Source organism: Rousettus aegyptiacus, unplaced genomic scaffold (assembly GCF_014176215.1).
Source record: "Rousettus aegyptiacus isolate mRouAeg1 unplaced genomic scaffold, mRouAeg1.p scaffold_m13_p_1, whole genome shotgun sequence".
NCBI lineage: Eukaryota > Metazoa > Chordata > Mammalia > Chiroptera > Pteropodidae > Rousettus > Rousettus aegyptiacus.
This window is the reverse complement of record NW_023416284.1, coordinates 176,003,256-176,023,005: the sequence shown is the minus strand read 5'-3', so window position 1 is coordinate 176,023,005 and position 19,750 is coordinate 176,003,256.

Sequence of the window (19,750 nt, the reverse complement as noted above, 5' to 3'; positions counted from 1 at the left end):
GCAGGCAAGTGGTCATTCCAAGACTTGGGTTTTTGGAATTTGAGCTGAAGAAGAGAGTCAAAGACAGAATAGACTTTTCTGTCTGTTTTGGCTTTTGTTTTGTAGGCTTTCTGAATATAGTAATAATGTACTTTCCATATGGTCTAAGTTAATTTAATAGATGGATGTATTGGGTTTGGGAACTCAAGACTCAACTAAAGACAAATTATAATTTGTTTTTCTTTCATATATATATATATATACATATATATATATATCTGTTTTCTTCAGGTGAGTTTGGTGTGAATATTTTTATTTCATTTAAAAAATAAATTGAAAAAATAAATTGTTATCTGAACTAAATACTCTTTTTCCTTAACCAGTGCATTTCTCCCAGGTAGGAAAACCTTCTAGAGAAACCAAATTATTGTCAAAAGGTGCTTATGGTTATTTTAAGTTGGGTATTAAGCTGTGAGAGCATGATTTAAATTTTTCTCCTACTGGGAAATAGGTTCTTTTTTAATAGGCTTGACTGAAATACCTAATTGTCCAATTTCTTACCATTTGGACATTTCCCTATAATTCATGCAGGCTAGTTCCTGAGCTTAGTTAGTGTATCACAGTTTATCTCATGGTTATTACCTCTATACAAGGTCCCTGGGGGTTTTCTGGCACATCGGTCACACATATACTGACATGTCTAGCAGTGAATTATTTTTTCCATTGTTCAGTATCCTGTTTATATATGCTGTTTGAAGATTTATTCCCTATATTCTTACCATAATTTATGATTTATTTAATTAAAAGCTTTATCCCTGCAGCCTCGTTGTTGAAAGCATCACTCTATCAAACTCCAGCATATTTTGCCTGATAATGCTGTCCCCTGTGTCAAACGTATAACTTTGGTTGTATTGAATTGCTCCCAGAATAAAACCTTCTGCAAGTTTACATGAGGAGTCAGAGCAAAATACCTTTCTCTTTTTCTCCGGAATAGTTGTGGAGTGGCTCTGTGAAGAGCAGGATCAGTAGATGAATAAATAGATGAACAAACCATCATAGGACCAGAGTCTCATGCAGGATGAAATCTTTAATGGACTCTAGCTTGGTTAACTTTCCTTTATGACCTTTCTAGCCAAAGAGCCAAGGGTACTGACTGTATATCTGATGTATCTGCCATGAGAATTTTTTCTATTCTCCATTCAGAAATGAGAATAATTATAGCAACTAACATCATTGAGTGCCTTCTGTGTGTCAGGCACAAAGCTAAGCATTTTACACAACACAGATTCATCTGACCCATTTAACCCCCTCCTCTACTTCAGCCTCTCCCCCCACCATCACCTCTTTAGTGCATTTTTGACTCTCATTTTATGAATATTTACCTTGGTACTCCTGGAGTCTAGGTAGCTTAAGCCCACTCCTAAGACTGTTCCCTTAGGTTTCAATGTGGAATACCCTTCTACCATCTCCACCCGTATTGGGTACCCAGGATCTTTGTTTCTTACTCCCTCTCTTCTCTGTCTTTCTATCTATAAAATCCTTCCAGCTAGAATGGTTTACTTTGGCAATAAACATCCCTGTAAATTTAAGTCAAGCATCATGTCTTCGAAGAGTTCATATTATGGTCTTATCTCTACCCAAAGTAAAATAATACATCTTGAAGAATAAATTTTGGAATTGGTGAGAAGATATTTCAGAAACCGGAACCTCGCTTGATGCTCCTGAAATCATGCCCCCCAGATGTCCATCTCCTTTATCTATGACTAAGACTGACCTTTAAAGGAACGGTTGGTTTCTTTGCTCTCCACTCCTCGAGCAATGATTGCCATCTCAGATGAAAAAAGAAAAAAAAAATGAGCTAAATCTGCATATGATGTAGAAGTGAGCCATAAGAAGAAAATGATAATATATCTATTTCTAGACAATGATTATTTTTAGGATAATCTATCTTTCATCAAATACATGGCGCAGAGAGAATTATTTTTGTTGCTTTTTCAAAATGCTTCTTCAACATACTTCAGACATTTTATGATACTTTTTAATAAGATTACATGAAAAATATACATGAGACAGATAAAATAATATGTTAAATGTGATTAAACACCATGTAACTGGCTTTCATATTGCTAACTCTCTTTTGCTTATTTACACATCTGTTATGTGTCAAGTTAAGAGAAGTAATGTATATTTTTTATTTCTTCTATAGTTTTCATTTCATACCAAGTTTATCTTTTATTTTTAAGTGCCATACCAATAAGTTTTACACTTATTCAAAATGTGCTTAGTATAATCTTTTGCTGTGTGACACTATTGATTTAATAGCTTTTACAGGGCAAAACACTACTAGATGGAAATAACTGATGATGTTGAAATTTTAAGCATATTACTAAAAGTGACAGACTTATTCAGGCAGATTAAATAATGTACACATGAATGAGGTCTATTATCATGTAATGATAAAACTTGGATAATTCAGACCTCAATTATTATTAGAGTTGAAAAATAAATTTTAAAAAAGATTATTTAAAATCCTACAATGTTCTTTATTAGCCTGATTTTTCTTTTATGATTACAATGTAATATCAAAATACATTAATTAAATAATGTATTTATTATTTTAATGTGCTAAGAACACATAATTTAAAAAATCAGAATTGGAAAAGAATAAATAGGTAGATAGACAAAATATTATTTGTGGGGATTATGCAAAAGAAATGGGAACATCTAATAATTTGCCTAAGTATATTTATTTTTTCCTTCTGAATTTTGAGTATACCCTTAAAATATATATATATATATATTTCCAATTATTAGAAGCTACTATATACTGTATTTCTATTTTAAAATGTTCTTAGAGTAAAATGAATAATAAAAAATAAGAATCATAAAAGACCTTTTATGTATGTTTAAGCATTAGAGAGTACTGATTAGAGGGTTATCAGGATAATTAGCAACTGATGCAAATTAAGCTTCATAAAATACTTGGCTTCGAAATCCATAGAGCAGTGGAAAAAGGTGACAGAATAAAGGTTAAAAAAATGCAGTCCCGGTGATATCACACATCAATCATTCGATCATTCAAGTGTTTGTTTTATACAAGGTGCCAGATTCTGTTAGGCCAAGGGAATCTCTGTGAAGAAAGATATACTGGCCTCACTCTCATAGTACTCACAGCACTGAACCTAGTGGGAAAAACAAGGAATTAAACAATAACCAAGAGCGATGGGTTTTATAGGTCTTTATATCCCACCAACCCCTACTCTATATCAATGAGAAGGCTATAAACTGAATATTCGTGTCCCTCCAAAATTCATATATTGGAATTTAGCCCCAATGTGACGGTATTTGGAGATGGGGCCTTTTGGAGGTGATTAGTGTCCTTATAAAAGAGGCCCCAGAGGTATCTCTCATCTCTGCCACCATGTGAGGACACTGTGAGAAAAGGGTCATCTGAAAACCAGGAAGTAGGCTCTCACCAGTATGAGTGAGAACAGGGAAGGAAGAAAGAGTAGGGTATGTTCAAAGGAAAGACAGCCTTAAGGTAGAGCACACTGATAGAGAGTATGTGTCAAGAGTTTCTTAGAAAATTAAGTGGGATAGCATAAGGCCAAATCATGAAAGCATTTAGAGACCAAGCAAATGGTTTAGGTAGTCACAGAGGATGTGTGAGAGGGCTTGATGTTGATGGCTGTGAACAGGTAAGGTGGGTCATGCAGTGATAGTCCAACTAAAGAGAGCTGGGTGGGGGGGTTGGGTCTGGAGGCCATTCTCTTATCTCATTTGAATCTGCTCAGAAATCCTATGTACACTTTCTGTGTAAACAAAGGAAAAGAACAAATAAACCAGTAAGATGTCATTACACAATAGATATTAAAGATATCTCAGTGATCCTAATTTTACTGCATACTGAAAAGACTTTTTTTTTTTTTATTCTTGGTCACCGAAAAAGTGTTACACAGTAAAGACCTTGAATAAAAGATAAAAAGAGGAACAGGTTTTCATTTTCAACAAAGTAATGGGATGAATGAGCTACCATTCTCACAAAAGCCTTTACTCTTTTCTATAGAACCTATTTACTATCAGAAGAACTATGGTTAATATCAGAGGTCTTATTATTACGTGATGATATTCTTTGTATATGCAGAGCAAATAACTTTCTAACCATATTTATGAAATGAGGCCTTGTCTCTTTTGGATTCTTTAAGGGGCTGTGCTTGGAAGGTGACATGGAGTCATCGACTGGCATGTCATCGATTACTCCATAATGTCAAATGCCGTTGATTGGATTTGCGCAGCCTCGATGTCAGAGACCACTCAGCGGATTGAATGTAATACTGTTGAAACTCATCACAAAGGAGAAAGGACACAAAAAAATTGTCAGGATCTGAAGAAAACGTTTGTTTATCATTACTCATATATTTAAAGGTTATTTAGCTAACTTTAAAAGTCTGGAAACATTAAGCCATCTTCATTTTTAAGTAAAAAATGATGAAAAAAAGGAAATTATGAGTACTATAAGGAATATAACTTTAATATTTCTACATGCATGCATATTATAGTAATGGACTTCTACAGAAAAGGTTAAAAAAAACACGAATGGCTATTAGCCACCAATTTTACCCCTTTTGTGTATTAAATGATGATTTATATACATTCAACACTGGTTGGAACATTATTCATGTACTGGCTATTTTTTCAGTTTCTAAAATGTAGAGCAAAGTAGAAATCTTGAATAGGGTTCAGGGGAGAGCCAGACTTTTACAGTGTTACAATATTAATGCATAAAACCCAAGAGAGGAGACTAAAGAAACAGAAATTATTTAATTTGAGAAAAAATTTTAAATATGTGATAAGTTTTCTAAGAAGAACAGAGCAACGGCAACAAAAAGCAGTGGCTAAGAGGTAAGAATTTTTGAATAGATACCAGGAAGAAGATTTTCTTGCAATTAGTTCGATTAGACACTTAAAACGTTATCTTTCCTTGGAGACATTTTAAAATAGAATGGAATCATGTTAATTCATTCATTCAGTCGGTCATTCAATAGCTACTTGTCGAATAGCAACTAATGAACATGATCTCTGGTCTCTTAGATCTTCCATTAAAGTAGGGGAAATAGACAGTAAATAAATAAACTAATACGATAAGAATTTCAGATAATAAGAACTATGAAGAAAAAAATATAAGACAATGGGAAAGAGCGAGTCCAAGCGGGCAGTTTATCCTTCACATTGGTGAGTCAGGGAAGTCTCTTTTGAGGTGGCACTGTCGTTGCTGAAACTTGAGTAAGGAGAAGGAAAGAGCCATAAGAAGTCTAGGAGAGAAGCATCATAGGCAGGGAAATAACGAGTGCAAAGGCCCTAAATTGGACCTAAACTCAGTACTCTGCTGAAACATGAGAGGGCCGCAGTGCCTGGAGAATAGTGAAGGATGGAGAGCGGAGTGGAAGACATGATGGTTAAGGCCGAGTCTCTGCCAGCTCTGTAGGCTACAGTGAGGAGTTCGCATTTCACTCCAAGTTCAGTGGGAAGTTACTGGGATTTGTACATGAGGCGGAGAACTAGGATTGTTCGGTTTTTCGGCATGTTTCACATCTATGATTGGACAATAGTAACCAAAATGCTGTTTTTAAAAAAGTGTTTTCTCACATAGGAAAAAACTTATTCTAAATTTGAACATAGAAGCACTTAGTTTTCCAACTAAATCTAATAACTGAAAAACAGTGTTGTCAATCTATTAAAGAAAGTTTGTGTCTGAAAAGACCACAAGACCTGGTCTTTTTAAATATCTTTCCATCTATTCCGAGGCAGCATTCATCATTTTTAAAAAAATTTCTTTAAGAAAAAATATTATTTGGGCATCAAAATTACCTTTATGAATAATTCTAACTATTCAATTAGCTAAACTGACTGCTTCTGTTTTATTTTCAGTGTACATTAATGTTATAGAATCCATATTTCCTACATAGGGAGATATAGATAGGAAATAATCATCTACGATTTAGTAAGGTAGAGAAAGAAAAATATTTGTAAATATTAGCAAATGTTAGCACTTATTACATCACTCACACTCTACCTAGAACTTCACATAACATGTCAAGAAAGAGTGACTCTCCTGAGGTCACAGAGGGACTGTAGACTAGAACCCTGGACTTTAAATTCCCTATTACCTTTCTACAACTTTCTGGAGCAAGTCAAATCTGGCACCTGAATAAAAGCTTTCTCTACAACTCAACACATAAGACCCCATGACCATTTTGGCTTCAGTTCTATGAGTCTCTCTCTCACAGTCAAAATGAGTTTCATTTAAAGGAACATTATAGGAAATAGATTTTGTTCAATTCCATCTTCACCTCTATTTATCTAAATGACACTCATTTCAAGGTCTCCTTTTGTTGTTTAAAGATATTCTGTTAAGGGACAGACTGAGGACATGACCATATTCACTTCCATTCTTCTAAGTTATCATACTAAAAGTATAGGGCCCATTAATTTCAACCAGATACGATCAATTACATTTTTTTTCTCACTATTCTTTAAGCTTCTGACATATTCACTATTTTCCTCCAGTATTTACAACAGTGATTTATCCATAGGAGACTTTCAGCACATTTTGTTGAGAGAATAAATTTGTACTGACAATGTTTAGTGTTCTTTTTTTATAAAAATAGCGTAGAATTTATCTTTTCCTAGAACGGCAGTAAAGTATTCTATCCCAATGTCAAGAGATACTGACACTCTTTCTGATATCTTACTTGAAGCTACTATTTGTGTTTTACTTTGCCTGCTACTAAAAAGGATTTGAGGGAGCTTATAGTAATTCAATGAAGCAAATCAGTAAAAATGTATTGGTATCTTCTGTGTGCCTGGCACAGTTCTATGTGATGTGCTGTGTCCTCTGTACCCAAAAGCACATTGTCTAGGAGAGTCTAGCAAATAAGTACAATACATGCAGTTGATACTGCAGTGATGATCTGAGCAAAGTCCTCTGATGCAATAAGAAAAGACAAGTGCAATAAGATCACAGAATCACTGCATTTCTGATAAAAGAACAAGAGTCCTGCATTGAGTGGAGGCAGATATAAAAAAAGAACCCGGAGTAAGAAAAAAATTACCACAATTGAGCTCTCATCTAATAAGGGAAATCGTAAGACTTTCTCAAGAGAATAATCTTATTTTTATGACACTGAATTGGTTATGGTTGTTATTATTGCATGCGGGGAAAAAAACCAAATCGACACTACTTATGTAGTTATACAAATACAGAGAGTTTTTTAAGTAGCGTCTTCTTCTTAGATTAATACTTGACAATAGCTGATAGTACAGCTCTGTATTGTACGTCCGTGAAGACATCCCTGCAGAAAACAAAGAATGGAGTCAGGATGAGAGAGTTTTTTGGTTATCCGATTTGATATGAGAGTCTGACATAGAAGTTATAGACAGATGAAAAGCATACTCCATTTCCCAGTTACACAGACTACTGCTATCCACTTTTGTTACACACCAGAGGCTTTGAACTCCAGGTGTGGCACATACTACTTATACTGTTTTCTTCTAAGTGCCCAGCAGTCACTTTGCTAGTGGCATCAGCAATTTCTCCTTCAGAGGCTGGGTCCTCAAATTGTCCACCAGTTTAAAGGGCTGGCCACTAAAAGCAGAAATTAAGCACCTTGCGAGTAAGCTTTCGTCACCTTACTTGCTAATAATGAGTGTTAGGGTTTGAGATTTTGGGAGCCGATCAAGGAAAAATATATGCCCATATGACAAGCATTATGGGGCAGTGGCTGGACAGGTGTACATGAGAGAGGAAGAACCTCACAGCAGGATGTCACCATCCAGACGGGAGGAGGGCAAGGCGACTGGGGAGAGGGTTCAGAGAAGGGACTTATGTTTCTAGGTGATGTCATTCAGCTGCGAGGTGTGGGATCCCTGGGTCAGAAGGACCACAGCACTTCGGGGTCTCATAACCATGACAATCTTATTAAAGGCCAGTGGATGCTGGGTAGGGAATTGCAGGGCATGCAAAATAGGCAGGCTCTGGATGGTCAAAATCTGCTCTTTCTGTGCCATTTAAAAAATAATCGAATGCATAAAATTTGAGTTTAGTGCTCATGAGCTTTTGTCTTAACAGGCCTCACTCTGCTTTAAAAAAATAAACCTAAAGGCCAACAATATGCAGAGGCCATCTTTGGCTCATTTATATAACAATAAATTATTATTATTTTTTATTACAGAGAACCAACCTCAGTGAACTTTGCATTGCTTAAGGAGGAGCAGTAACTAATATATCTTGCATGACTTTCATAAACTTCTGTTGAAATGCCGTTCCTATTTCTTGTTTTCTTTACGTACACGCTAATTCGCCTCAGGATAATAATATAATAAACTGAAGCGGCATTGAATTACTACTCAGTCATGTTTTCTTCAGCCTAAATATTTCAAGTGTTTTGGAGGCTAATTCCTATTTTAAACCGTATCTTTCGACTCAGATAAGCTTGAGTAAAACTACTGTATGATTCTTAAATCCCGATAAAGTCAGTGATTTTTTTCCCCTACATTCATATATGTACTCAAATACCAAGTCACTATTTTTTTTCCCCTCAAGTCATGAACGATGCTAGCCACTTAAGTATTTTAAGATTCATTAAGGCTGCTGCAAATGTTTAGGAAAATAATCTCACATAAACCATTGCTAGGTTCACATGCTCATTTATAAGTATAATTATAGATAGATTGTCACACTGATAAGATACACACGTAACTGAAGTCACCTCAGACGAGCTCTGAATTTCTCCAGCCTTCCAGTCCCCAAAGGCCATACTGATTCAGCCACAGGAACAAAGATTGTCAAGAAGCGTGTAAACATACACACTTTCTTAAAACCAGATTACTTGTGAAAACCCAGTGAAACATTGTTTAAAATGATTTGAGTTATACCTAGAATAGTAGCAGGAAGTACAGAAAGCTTGGTGGTCAGTGGTTTGTGGGATTACGAAAATTTTTTTTGACTATTTCTTGTTTTCTAAATTTTGTACAATAACTTGTATGATAATTATGATATCATTACATTAACATTTAATTAAAATTGCTCATTTTATTATTTTCTAGGTCATTTTTCCTAATTCCGTGTGCTAGGGAATGTAAGTAGAGATAGAATTGTTTCCCTCCATTCCAGGGCCTGCTGCCTTTTGGCTACAGAAAGCATCTAGTTGAATAGAGCAGGTGCTGATGAGGGTAAAATAGTCATTAATGAGATTGTCCTTATTCTCCGTGACTCTTGCCATGATCTTAACGACGCTGTTATGTACCCTCGAGACAGCATTTAGAGTCACATACTGAGATTTTGTCATTCCCCAATGTAGCTATATTGCACTATAAGATCATCGAGTTCCAATTATGCATTTTAACTGTGATACAAATTAAGAAGTCTTTGGGATTCTTTTTCAGTTATTTACATATTTCATTGTTATGTAATATGGATAGGTGAACTCTGGTAGGATACGTGATTCGGCATAGCATTGTGAGAAATATCTTGGAAGAGGAGAGCGATGGGTGGCCCAGATTTCATCTGCATCTGTGTTTGGATTGTGTGTTAATTACTCATTTCTGAAAACCAGATCGAACCGCAAAACCAGTAGCAAAAGCCCAGGGGTTTGTGAAAATGTGGATCTGTGAAAGGTCCCTTTTTACGGCCTTCTTAAGGAATAGGTGAACAGCTGCAAATTCTGTGGCCTGGGCTGAGCTGGGAGTGCCCTTCTTGACTGGCGGGGTCCCTGAGGCTGGGCAGAATGCGTGGTCTCCAGCGAGCTGCATCGCGCACGCTGGTGGCACCGCCGTTGGTGACGAACACTGACTCCCTGTCCGTCTCAGGTAGTGAGTTTACAGATTGGTTGTCCTGAGAGGAAGGGGCCGGGGACTTCGAGATTTCATAACTCCCGGCAGAGGTTTACCTGTGTTATACCCACAGCGGGCAAAATTAGGTAAGACATCTCTTCGGAAAGGAGGGGGAGCCCTTTTGATAGGGGAAATGTATTCAAGGAGGACTCCCCTGGGCAAGGCGTACATCTGGAGTGTTTGGGTGTCTGGGTGGGAATTTCTTCCATGGCTAGCAATCATGTCAACGACGTCCTCCAGTGCCTTTTTAAATAACTTCCAGCTGTGCCAATGAAATGTCATGTCGTAGCGCTGCCTTGCATTAGGGGGAGGACTTTGTGAAAAGAATTCTCTGGACTCAGTCAAATGGGCCTCTTCAGGGTTAGAAATGAGAAAGGACTCATTTGGGTCACTGTGGTCATAAAAATAATAAGCCCATTGGACCATGCCAGCTTTGTACAGCAGGACCTGGGCCTCGTCTAATGTTTTTTTGTTTTTGTTTTTTTTTTTTTGTTTTAGTTTTTGTTTTTTTTTTTTAAATTCACAGTGAGCCTTAGTTATCACTGAGATGGCAGGGCCTGCTTGGCTGTGACCACCTAGGGAGGAAAGCGAGGGCCCAGGTACAAATGTCGGTGCTCTAATGGCCTTCTCCTTTCCTTCTCCCTCCTCATCTTCACTAGAGGCCTTGATAACCCTGTTAGCCTCCCCCCGAGATGCATCTCTTCATTCAGCCCTGTTCAGGTGAAAGCCAAGGGGGCTCAGGATCTGTGTGGCATCCTGGAGGAAATGGACATGTACTTAGGATAGATCTTTGAGAAGTTTATGGATTTCGGGATCTTTAGCAATAGCGGCCAGTTGGTGCATTTCTGCAACTGCGAGTAAAAATTCAGAGCCCAGTCTGGAAACCCACAGTAGCCAATCAGCTCTCTTCCTTTCTTCCTGATGTATAAAGTATTTAAGGAAGATGTGAATTTCAGTTGAGGTAAACATTTTTCTCCTTTCTTTTTTCTTTTTTTTTTACTCACTTGATGTAATTTATATAACTTCCAATTTTACATATTTGATCCCTTTTACCCCATCTACCTCCCCTCTCCCCCTCCTCTCTTACCCTCTGGTAATCACTAATTTATTGTCCATGTCTATGAGTCTGTGCCTGTTTGTTGCTTTTAGGTTTACATCCCACATACAAGTTATATCATGTGGTTTTCAATTTTTTCTGAAGGTAAAATTTTTTATCTCACTTTCTACTTGCTGATTTTCTCCCATTACTTTGACCTTACATGTTACATGTTTGTGGAGTACGTCACTGTGAGCTGCTTCATAGGTGGCCAACTGCCCTCCCAGGGCATCCCACCTGACTTCCCTGGGGGGGAGATCTGCCTCCACTAGCTCGATATGTAAAGAGTCTCTGGGAAAATCCCCAGGCTTCTCGAGCATAATATCAGAGCTTTGGCATATTGGTATCCAAAATATATAAGAAGTTCATACAACTCAATAGCACCACAAATGATCTGATGATAAAATGGACAAAAAACCTGAATACATCCCCCCCCCAAAGAAGATGAATTAAATAGCAATCTATCAAAAGAAGCAATATACCATGGCTTCTAAATGATCTTTCAAGTAGAAACTCGAGAAGCACAGTAATAAACAGTGAATGAATTCTCATGATCTGGCTTCTGATAATTCTATATTTTATTTCTCCTAAAGAAGAAACTAGACAACATTAATTAGAACTAATTAATAGCATAATTTAAATATTTAATATTCAGCTGTTAAAGAATTATAAATGCAGATCTTATCTCCCATCTCACAAAACATTTGTTTGCTTATAATAAAAAATTTCGGCATTTTATTCAAACTCATAAAAAGATCTTAATGGCTGTATTACAGCTTAATTTCCCTAAATTAACTGTCTGAAAACATTTTTTGAGAAGACACTGTATGTGTGTGTGTGTGTGTGTAGGGGGGTAAGCAGCAGAGAAAGAATTAATAGGCCAAAATGTCCATCCTAGAATATGTCAGGCAAAACATATTAAAAAATAATAAGGCAAATGTAAAAGAATTAGAGTTTAAACCAAGCAGAAAGAAGATTTTTAGAAATTATTGGAGCATTAGTAAGAAGAAATCTAAATTCTGTTTGGAAATAAATAGTAAGCTATATAGCAGCTCATCAAAATATGGTAAAATTTGTTCAGAATTTAAAAGCATTTATATTATCTCAGGTATTCTTGTTATCAGTTATATAAAAGCTGCAAGATTCACGTGTAAATTCATACAAGTATGAATGCTTTTAAGAGTTTTTTTTTTTTAAAAAAAATAACGTGATAAATAGTTAAACCAAAAAAGCAAAAGCTCTGTAATCTTTGCTGTCATTTCCTTATGTTTACCCATCCATCTACTTTCTCTATAATATCCTAACGTATACCACTTGAAAAAAGGATCTAATTGAGTTCACCTCCCCCCCAAACCTGTTTATATCTCTTTTTCAAAGTTATGGCATTTAGTGGTAAAAGACTTACTTCAATTATTACCTTGAGTCATCTATAATCAAATGTTTATAGAAGGTAAGGTTTTGATTGACCATATAGTTGCTGCCTTTTTAGTGGACATAAGAAGTATAGTGTTTTGTTTTGTTTGGTTTGGTTTGGTTCTTTTTTAGGAGAAACTAACTTGGAGAAAGAAAATTTGAGTTTGAGATCTAGGTCTCAGTAGAAAGCCAGAGCTTTTGTGACTGCCCTAAAAGAAATTCTTGTTTCCTACAGCTGCAGGACCGATATTTCCAAAAGCCATAATCAAGGTCTGATCCTGCACTTGGCTGAATAATAAAGCAAATAAATCCCCGCTCTCACCGAGTCTCTTAAATTAAAGTTAGGACATTGATTATGAAAGATCAGAATCTCGAGACATTGGGATAATAAAATATGGGCAGATTCTGATGAAGCTGAGAAAATCAAACCCTAAATTCTTCCAAGCCTCCTTGGCCAGTAGAAGCATCCTTTTCTCTCCTGTTTTAGAGAGTTACTGTTCCCTTGCCTGTAGATATCATAATGGTCTCCTGCGAGGTAGTTGTCTTATAGGGACTTCTGATTTTCCACAAGACTTACCTCTGCCACAGTACAGATCTCAGAGTGAAGTTCATAAGTGAAAGCTCCATTCCTGTGGAAAAACTCTCAATCAGCTTTTTGTTCTACTTTTACGTATGATCTGATAACCTAGATTCACCAGATACCTTAAGAAACCCCATATGAAAGGCAAAACCAAATAAACAATAATAAAACCATTGGCCAAAAAACAATATCAACAATAAAAGCAAAACATAAACTAAAAGAATTTTTTTAAATGTTGGAAGAAGGTGAAAAAACAAACAAACAAAAAGATAATGTATCCATGAACAAGAATGAAGTAGCATATACAAATAGCAGTCAGAATGAGGAAGAGCTCATGGGAATTAAATATGTACTAGCAGAAACAAAGAACAGTAAACTGTTTTGAAAGATAAAGTAATATCCCACAAAATAGATAAAAAAGATATGTAAACTAGGAGCAAAAGGAAATGAAAAACTAGAGGATGGTCCAATGGAACCAACATCCATATAATAGCAAACTAGAAAAAGAGAATAAAGAACACAGAGGAAAAAATTGTCAAAAACGATTTAAGAAAAATTTCCTGAGCTGAATGACTTAAGTTTCCATATGGAAAAGGTTCACAGACATGCCGTGTAAAATAAATGAAACAGACCACATGAGTATATATCACGGTGAATTTCAGTACATGTATAACATGAAGATTCTAACTACTTCTAGGAAGAAAAAAAAACTTAGCTTAAACGGATTAAGACAAAATGTAGTTAACTTTCTCATTAGAAAGCAGGACAACAATAAATCAAGGTTTATGCATCTTATAACTGGAAGCTACTGAAAGATGCATTCCATTAAAAGGAGAAGATATCCAAAGAGGAAGAAAAAAGAAACATGAAATGCCCCAGAGACATTCAGGGAATCCCCAGGATTATGGTCTGAAGCTCTCAGGATAATGACCTGGGCAGGAGACTCAGAAGGCGAGCAGTTCATGTGGGACTATGTATGAGGCAAGAGTTATACAAATAGGGTGCAATGGGAGATGAATTAATTATAAGTACATAGCAAACTGAACAAACCAATAATAGAAGATTCCAGAGAGGAAACAGGTTGTAAAAGTCACAAGCGTATACTACATGGCTTCGTACTAAATATCAACCACCACAAGAATGATGTGAAATATTGAGAGAGTGGAGAAATAAGAAGTGTACCTGCAGTGCACATAGTGATAGAGAAAAAGAAGTAATTTTCAGCTTCCAAAGTGCCAAATCCACAGATAATGCCTAAAACTGAAAACTTAGGGAGCGGCAGTCTAAATAAGTTATACAAGGGTCAACATCCAAAAAACTGAAATTGTCACCTGGAGAGTGAGATGGAGGTGAGGGGTCTGAAGAAGCCATGTTTTTCTTGGTAAGTCATGTAGAATTATCTGACTCCTTCAAATATGTACTTGGACTTTGTAGAGTGGCTTGACTAACTATGTACATGCAGAGCTTCGATAAAAGTTTAAAAAATAAAGATACACAATTGATTCATGAATGATTTAAACGCTCCTGAGCATACCTAAGTGAGGTTTTAGTAGATTAACCACAAACCAAGATAAATGAGAGGATAATTAAAATTGAATATGTTGTAATTTAGTCTGTTATTTATCTTAAGCTCAGGAGTTTAAGAATGAATCATTAATAATGACACTAAAAGAGGAAGATCTTGTTTTTTAAGTCAGCCATCTTATTTTTTGTTGTTGTTCGGTTATGCAGAATATGATTTTTCCAGATGTCACCATTGCTGTCGTTTGGGGAGGTGCTTCTCTGTACATCTTGACACTCAGGACGATTTTTCTTGTGAGTCTCCAGGTAGGAATTAAATATCCCTAACACCCTTATCTAGATTTGATTTGATTTCACCAAATTTTCATACATTATTCTTCCATCCCAATTAGTAACACTGTCGTCTTTCTTTTCTTGTCCCTATAAATGCTAGACAGCTTGAAAGTCAAACATCAAACTAAAAAGAGTATAATCAAGTGTTGGGAAAAAAAGCCATCTGAAAATAGTTATTTTCTTTCACTTAATGTATAGGTTCTCGTGAAAACATTCCTTGTTATTTTTAAGACTGCCTAGGACTGAAATAGTTTCCTCATTGAAGAAGCTATGGAGAATGAATACGTGCAGGTCAGGGTCAATCTGGTCCTCAAAGACCTCCTAGTTTATTTGATTAACTTCAGCCAAAAGATAAATTATATAGTAATATGACATCTAAAAGTCACTTTGATAAAACTGGGTACATGGTGACCTAGAAATCTTTAGACTTTGTCAGCTAGGAGTAAGTGTGACAATGTAAACCCCTTTTCTCCCTGTGGTCAATACTCACTGGATCAAAATAACCATTATGTTAGCCTCTGCGCTTTTCCGTCTACCCCGGCTTCTTGCGTTTAATCAGATGCCCCTTTGTAAACTCCATTTCCCCCTTCGTTAGCTTTGTTTCCTAGAGAGGACTTCTTTTTGGCCTAGATTTTCTTGCACGTATCCTGTGCTTACATTTGGCAATAGAAGAAACAAAGAGAACTCTAATGGAGATGTGACTACTCATGGTTCCCACAGCAGTAACTTGTAAATCTGATGTTTATTAACATAGTTGAATCTGGATTTACAGTTACCTTTTCTAAGATGCGTGAAATAACAACACAGGAAAGTCTAATATTCAACGAGCTTATTCACGCTAGACGTGAGTATCTTAACAAGCAGCATATTTAACAGTTTTAACCCTTTTGTGAGGACTATGGAAAACCCTTAAAGTGAAGGAATCCTTTCTTCATTTAACCCTTCCTTCCGTTTATTCGCCATTTTTTCTTACTGCATATTTTTTTGGCTGATGGAAGAAGAGAAAGTGGAGGGTGACTTTTTTTCTCTCACCACTGTGGCATTTTTGCCCCCATTATAAAGGAGCAAATCCTTACAAAGGGATGCTTACTATCCTATCTCCAGAGGCCCCAATTATAGCAATTTCCATTGTATTACCTAACACCTGATTAGTCCATTTATTCAGGTAAAATCCCAAGTCTCTTTCTAAATAGATTTAGAATCTAGGCTGATATTTCACAAACAGAACAATTCACTTAATTAAGAGGTGTCTAAGAGTAAAGAAAATTTTGTTATTTCATAGGTTTCGCTATCATTTCATTAATATTGTCTTTGTTAGATATGGGTTTAACTGATTTGTGAGTTTTTGTTGGAGAAATGAGGGTGAGAAAATTGCTTTTCTGTTCTTCTAAGCCTGGTCAGAATGAAAGAATAAGAATAAAAGAACAAGAACAGGTTGAAAATATTCCATTTTAAATATTTACAAAATATTTAGAGTAATGAAAGAATTTATTCCATACACCTATGAACAATTTTGAGTGATAATGATAATCCAGAGATTTGCTTGATTTAGTGCCTGTGCATCAGCTTTTTAAGAAAAAGATGAAAATGCTTTTGTCATTGTATTTGCTGCAAATAATTCATGCAAGAATTACTAGCTGATAGAATATGAACACTAACATCGTAAATATATAACACGTCATAAGCAAGGATCAGTTCAGGGGAAAGAACAATAATATAATTTATAGTTCATTGAGTAATCTTTTGAATTTTACTTTGTAGTCCACAATGTTCTATGAAGTCACTTCTTTCATTTCTAATGCAACTGCAACCTACCGCAGTTCAGAATGTACTTGTCAAATCAATTCCAGCAAGACATTCAGTTAACGCTAATGGGACTAGGGAGTGTACATTTCATTGTCATGCTGATTCTAGGAAGTCTAAGGGAGAGGCAACTCAGGAACCCAAAGTATTTAAGAAGCTTTTCAAGGGCATTTTCCTCAGGCACACGAGCACTATTAAAAGCTCATAAAATCTTCCACTCTTCATTCAATAAACGCTCCATGGGAATAATTTTCTAATTGTAAGCTTTTGGAACTTCAACTTCATTATTAGTAGGTGCCACATAAAAAGTATTTGTATCTAATCTGTTGTTAATTAACATAGTCGAATTGGGATATACAGTTACCTTTTCTAAGATGTATTAAATAATACACAGGAAAATCTAAAATTAAACTTATTCACTCTAGACACTACTTCTTAACAAGCAGCATATTTAGCAGTTTTAACCCTAAACGAAGACTATGGAAAGCAATTGTATCAAATGCTAAGTCACTGATTTAATAGACTTCAATTTATTTAAAAAATATTGAGTACCTACTATAAGTCCTGTGCTGGTACCTGTTAAGAGGTAGGTCAGGCACAAGTTCCACCCTCCAGGATTTAGGATTCCAATGTTTACTACTGACTTGGATCTTGAATTTGCCATTCTATAAGCTAAATGCAACAAGATTGGTTTAGGCGCTTCCACTGAAGCTGGGGTGTGGGGGAGTTCCCTTCGTGTACTGAGGACGCTTTTAAATTTGCAAAGCCTTCACAGAGGTGATATTTCAGATGAATCTTGAGGGATGCAATTTATGTGCAGCTAGAACTATATAAAATTTCTTTATTGGCCCTTTTAGGTATTCATCTTATATCCTATATCAGTTGATATGTTAATAATTTCGGAAAACTTCTAGGTCACTCCTTTACTATTTATAAATAAATATTATCTTACTACTTCCTATGGGATAAAATAGGCGCTGGTAATAGAGGCATTTTTTTTTCTCTCAAATTTTCTTCAGAAAAATTGCCTTCATCTACCTAAAGCCAATTGTTTTACCCACTTTCCTATGATTCAAATTAAGTAAGCTATTTTTCATGAAAGGTCAGGGAATTCCCATCTTTGTATGTTAATGGACAGATAACAGCTAGGAAAGATCATTCATAATCGTTAATGGAGGCTAAAATAGTAATTATGGAAAGGCACTCTTCAAATAGTCTCCTGAGTGAGGGTTCAATACAGCATGTGAACTTTCATTTCGAGTGGGTCGGACATCAGCAGTAGCGGCTCACTACGGCTCTGATTTGCCATCATGAGAACATGATCTAGTAAGCACATCGAATTCTTGGTGCGTGTGTCCTTGTGCACAAGTGTATGGTGTGGTTTTGTAAAAGCTACCCAGGTAGTTCTGGGCATTTGCCCACTTCCGTTAAACCCCCGCCCCTCCCCATAATCACTGATATAATGATTTTTCTTTTAAAGGTGAGAATTTCTTCTACCATTTATCAGGTCTTTTTTTAACACCTAAGGACATTATTCTCCTCTTCGCCATTACTTTACACTGCTGTTTTTGTAGGGTCTCTTTTTGCCATTTTTAGAGACTCTTCCTCTTGTAACAGTTTTTCTACACAAGTAAGAGGAATTAGAAGCATGTAGCATAATTGCTGGTTTTGATTTTAATACCAACAAATGAAGTAAAGCAAAACCATGAAATGACCTTGTACCTACCACATTAGAACTGAATGAAGTTCCAAGTTTCCTCTTAAATATGGAAATATTGGAAGAGGTTTTCTTCAGTGGAACATGAATTCTTGTTACATTGTGGTAATAATAAATAGCTACTAAATTTGGACTGAGAACAGCTTGATCACTCTTATATTCTCTTTTAAATTTTGTATTTTCTCTTTTTTTCCTAATTTCTTTTTTATCCTTCAAAATGTACTTCAAGTAGTCTCATTAGTCTAATTTCCAATTTCTCATATGTATATATATATATGTACATATTCTTAGAATTCTTTTCTAATTCTTCACTAAACATAAGAAATTTTTAAAATGCATTTTAATCTTCTTCACTAAACTGTAACCATATCCAGCTACATTGAACAGATGTTGAGCGTAATTTTACCTCCAACATTGAAACAAACTGGTGCATGAATAATGACTGAATAAATTGTACTATCATTTTCCTTAGATGCACTTGTGAGGCAAATGTGATAACCACTATGCTACAGAACTTGTGTTTCAACTTCTATATCAGAATTTTTATAACATATTTTAATCATTTCTTCTCTCACTTCTTCTGTTCTTGGCAGTATTGTAGGTTATAAATATAACATATAGAATTCAAAGGACTTCAAAAAGAAATCCAGAGAGCTTTACTTGATATGAATATTTTATGAAATGAGAATCAAACTGTTTACAAATGAGGAAACTTATTTACAATTATCAGATGCATTTACAAGAAATAGCCTCAGTTAATTTTCCCTTATGTTCATGAAATAAGCCAGATTTAGTTTTCTTTACATGGCTTAAGGGGTGGTTTTGTCTGCTTGAGAGATTTTCAAGTCTTGTCTCCATTTTATTTTATTTTGTTTATGTCATATGCCATATGGTTGGGTTCAGACTGCATTTCAAATTATCTTTGTTATCCGCATTAGATGTATATCTTTTTATTTGATGCTGTTCTTAAGAGCGAAACCATGGTGGATAAATACTATTAGGGACAAGTGGTCAGGGTCCCCATGGCTTACTTGTATTTTTTTCCTCACCAGCATGTTAAGTATGGGGATGCTTCACCCATATTTGACACCAAAGTCTTTAGATAGCTTTGTAATATTTCTGGCATTCATTAACTACATGGTCTTGAAGAGAAAATGATGGCTTTAGCAAAACCTTCACTTTTTTCTTTTTTGAAAAAAGATCTAAATATAGCAAATATTCTTTTCATGTCTTTAGTGTATTTTAGCATTTTTCTTAAGTTTATCAAACATGTATTTTCTGTCTGGTTTGACTCTATCTTGTGTCTAAGTTCTCTGTTGTATTTCTACATGTTTTAAACCTGTCTCCTAAATATACATTTAAAAGAATTTCACTGCTACTGAAGCCTCACTATATTTATTGATCATTTCACTTTTCT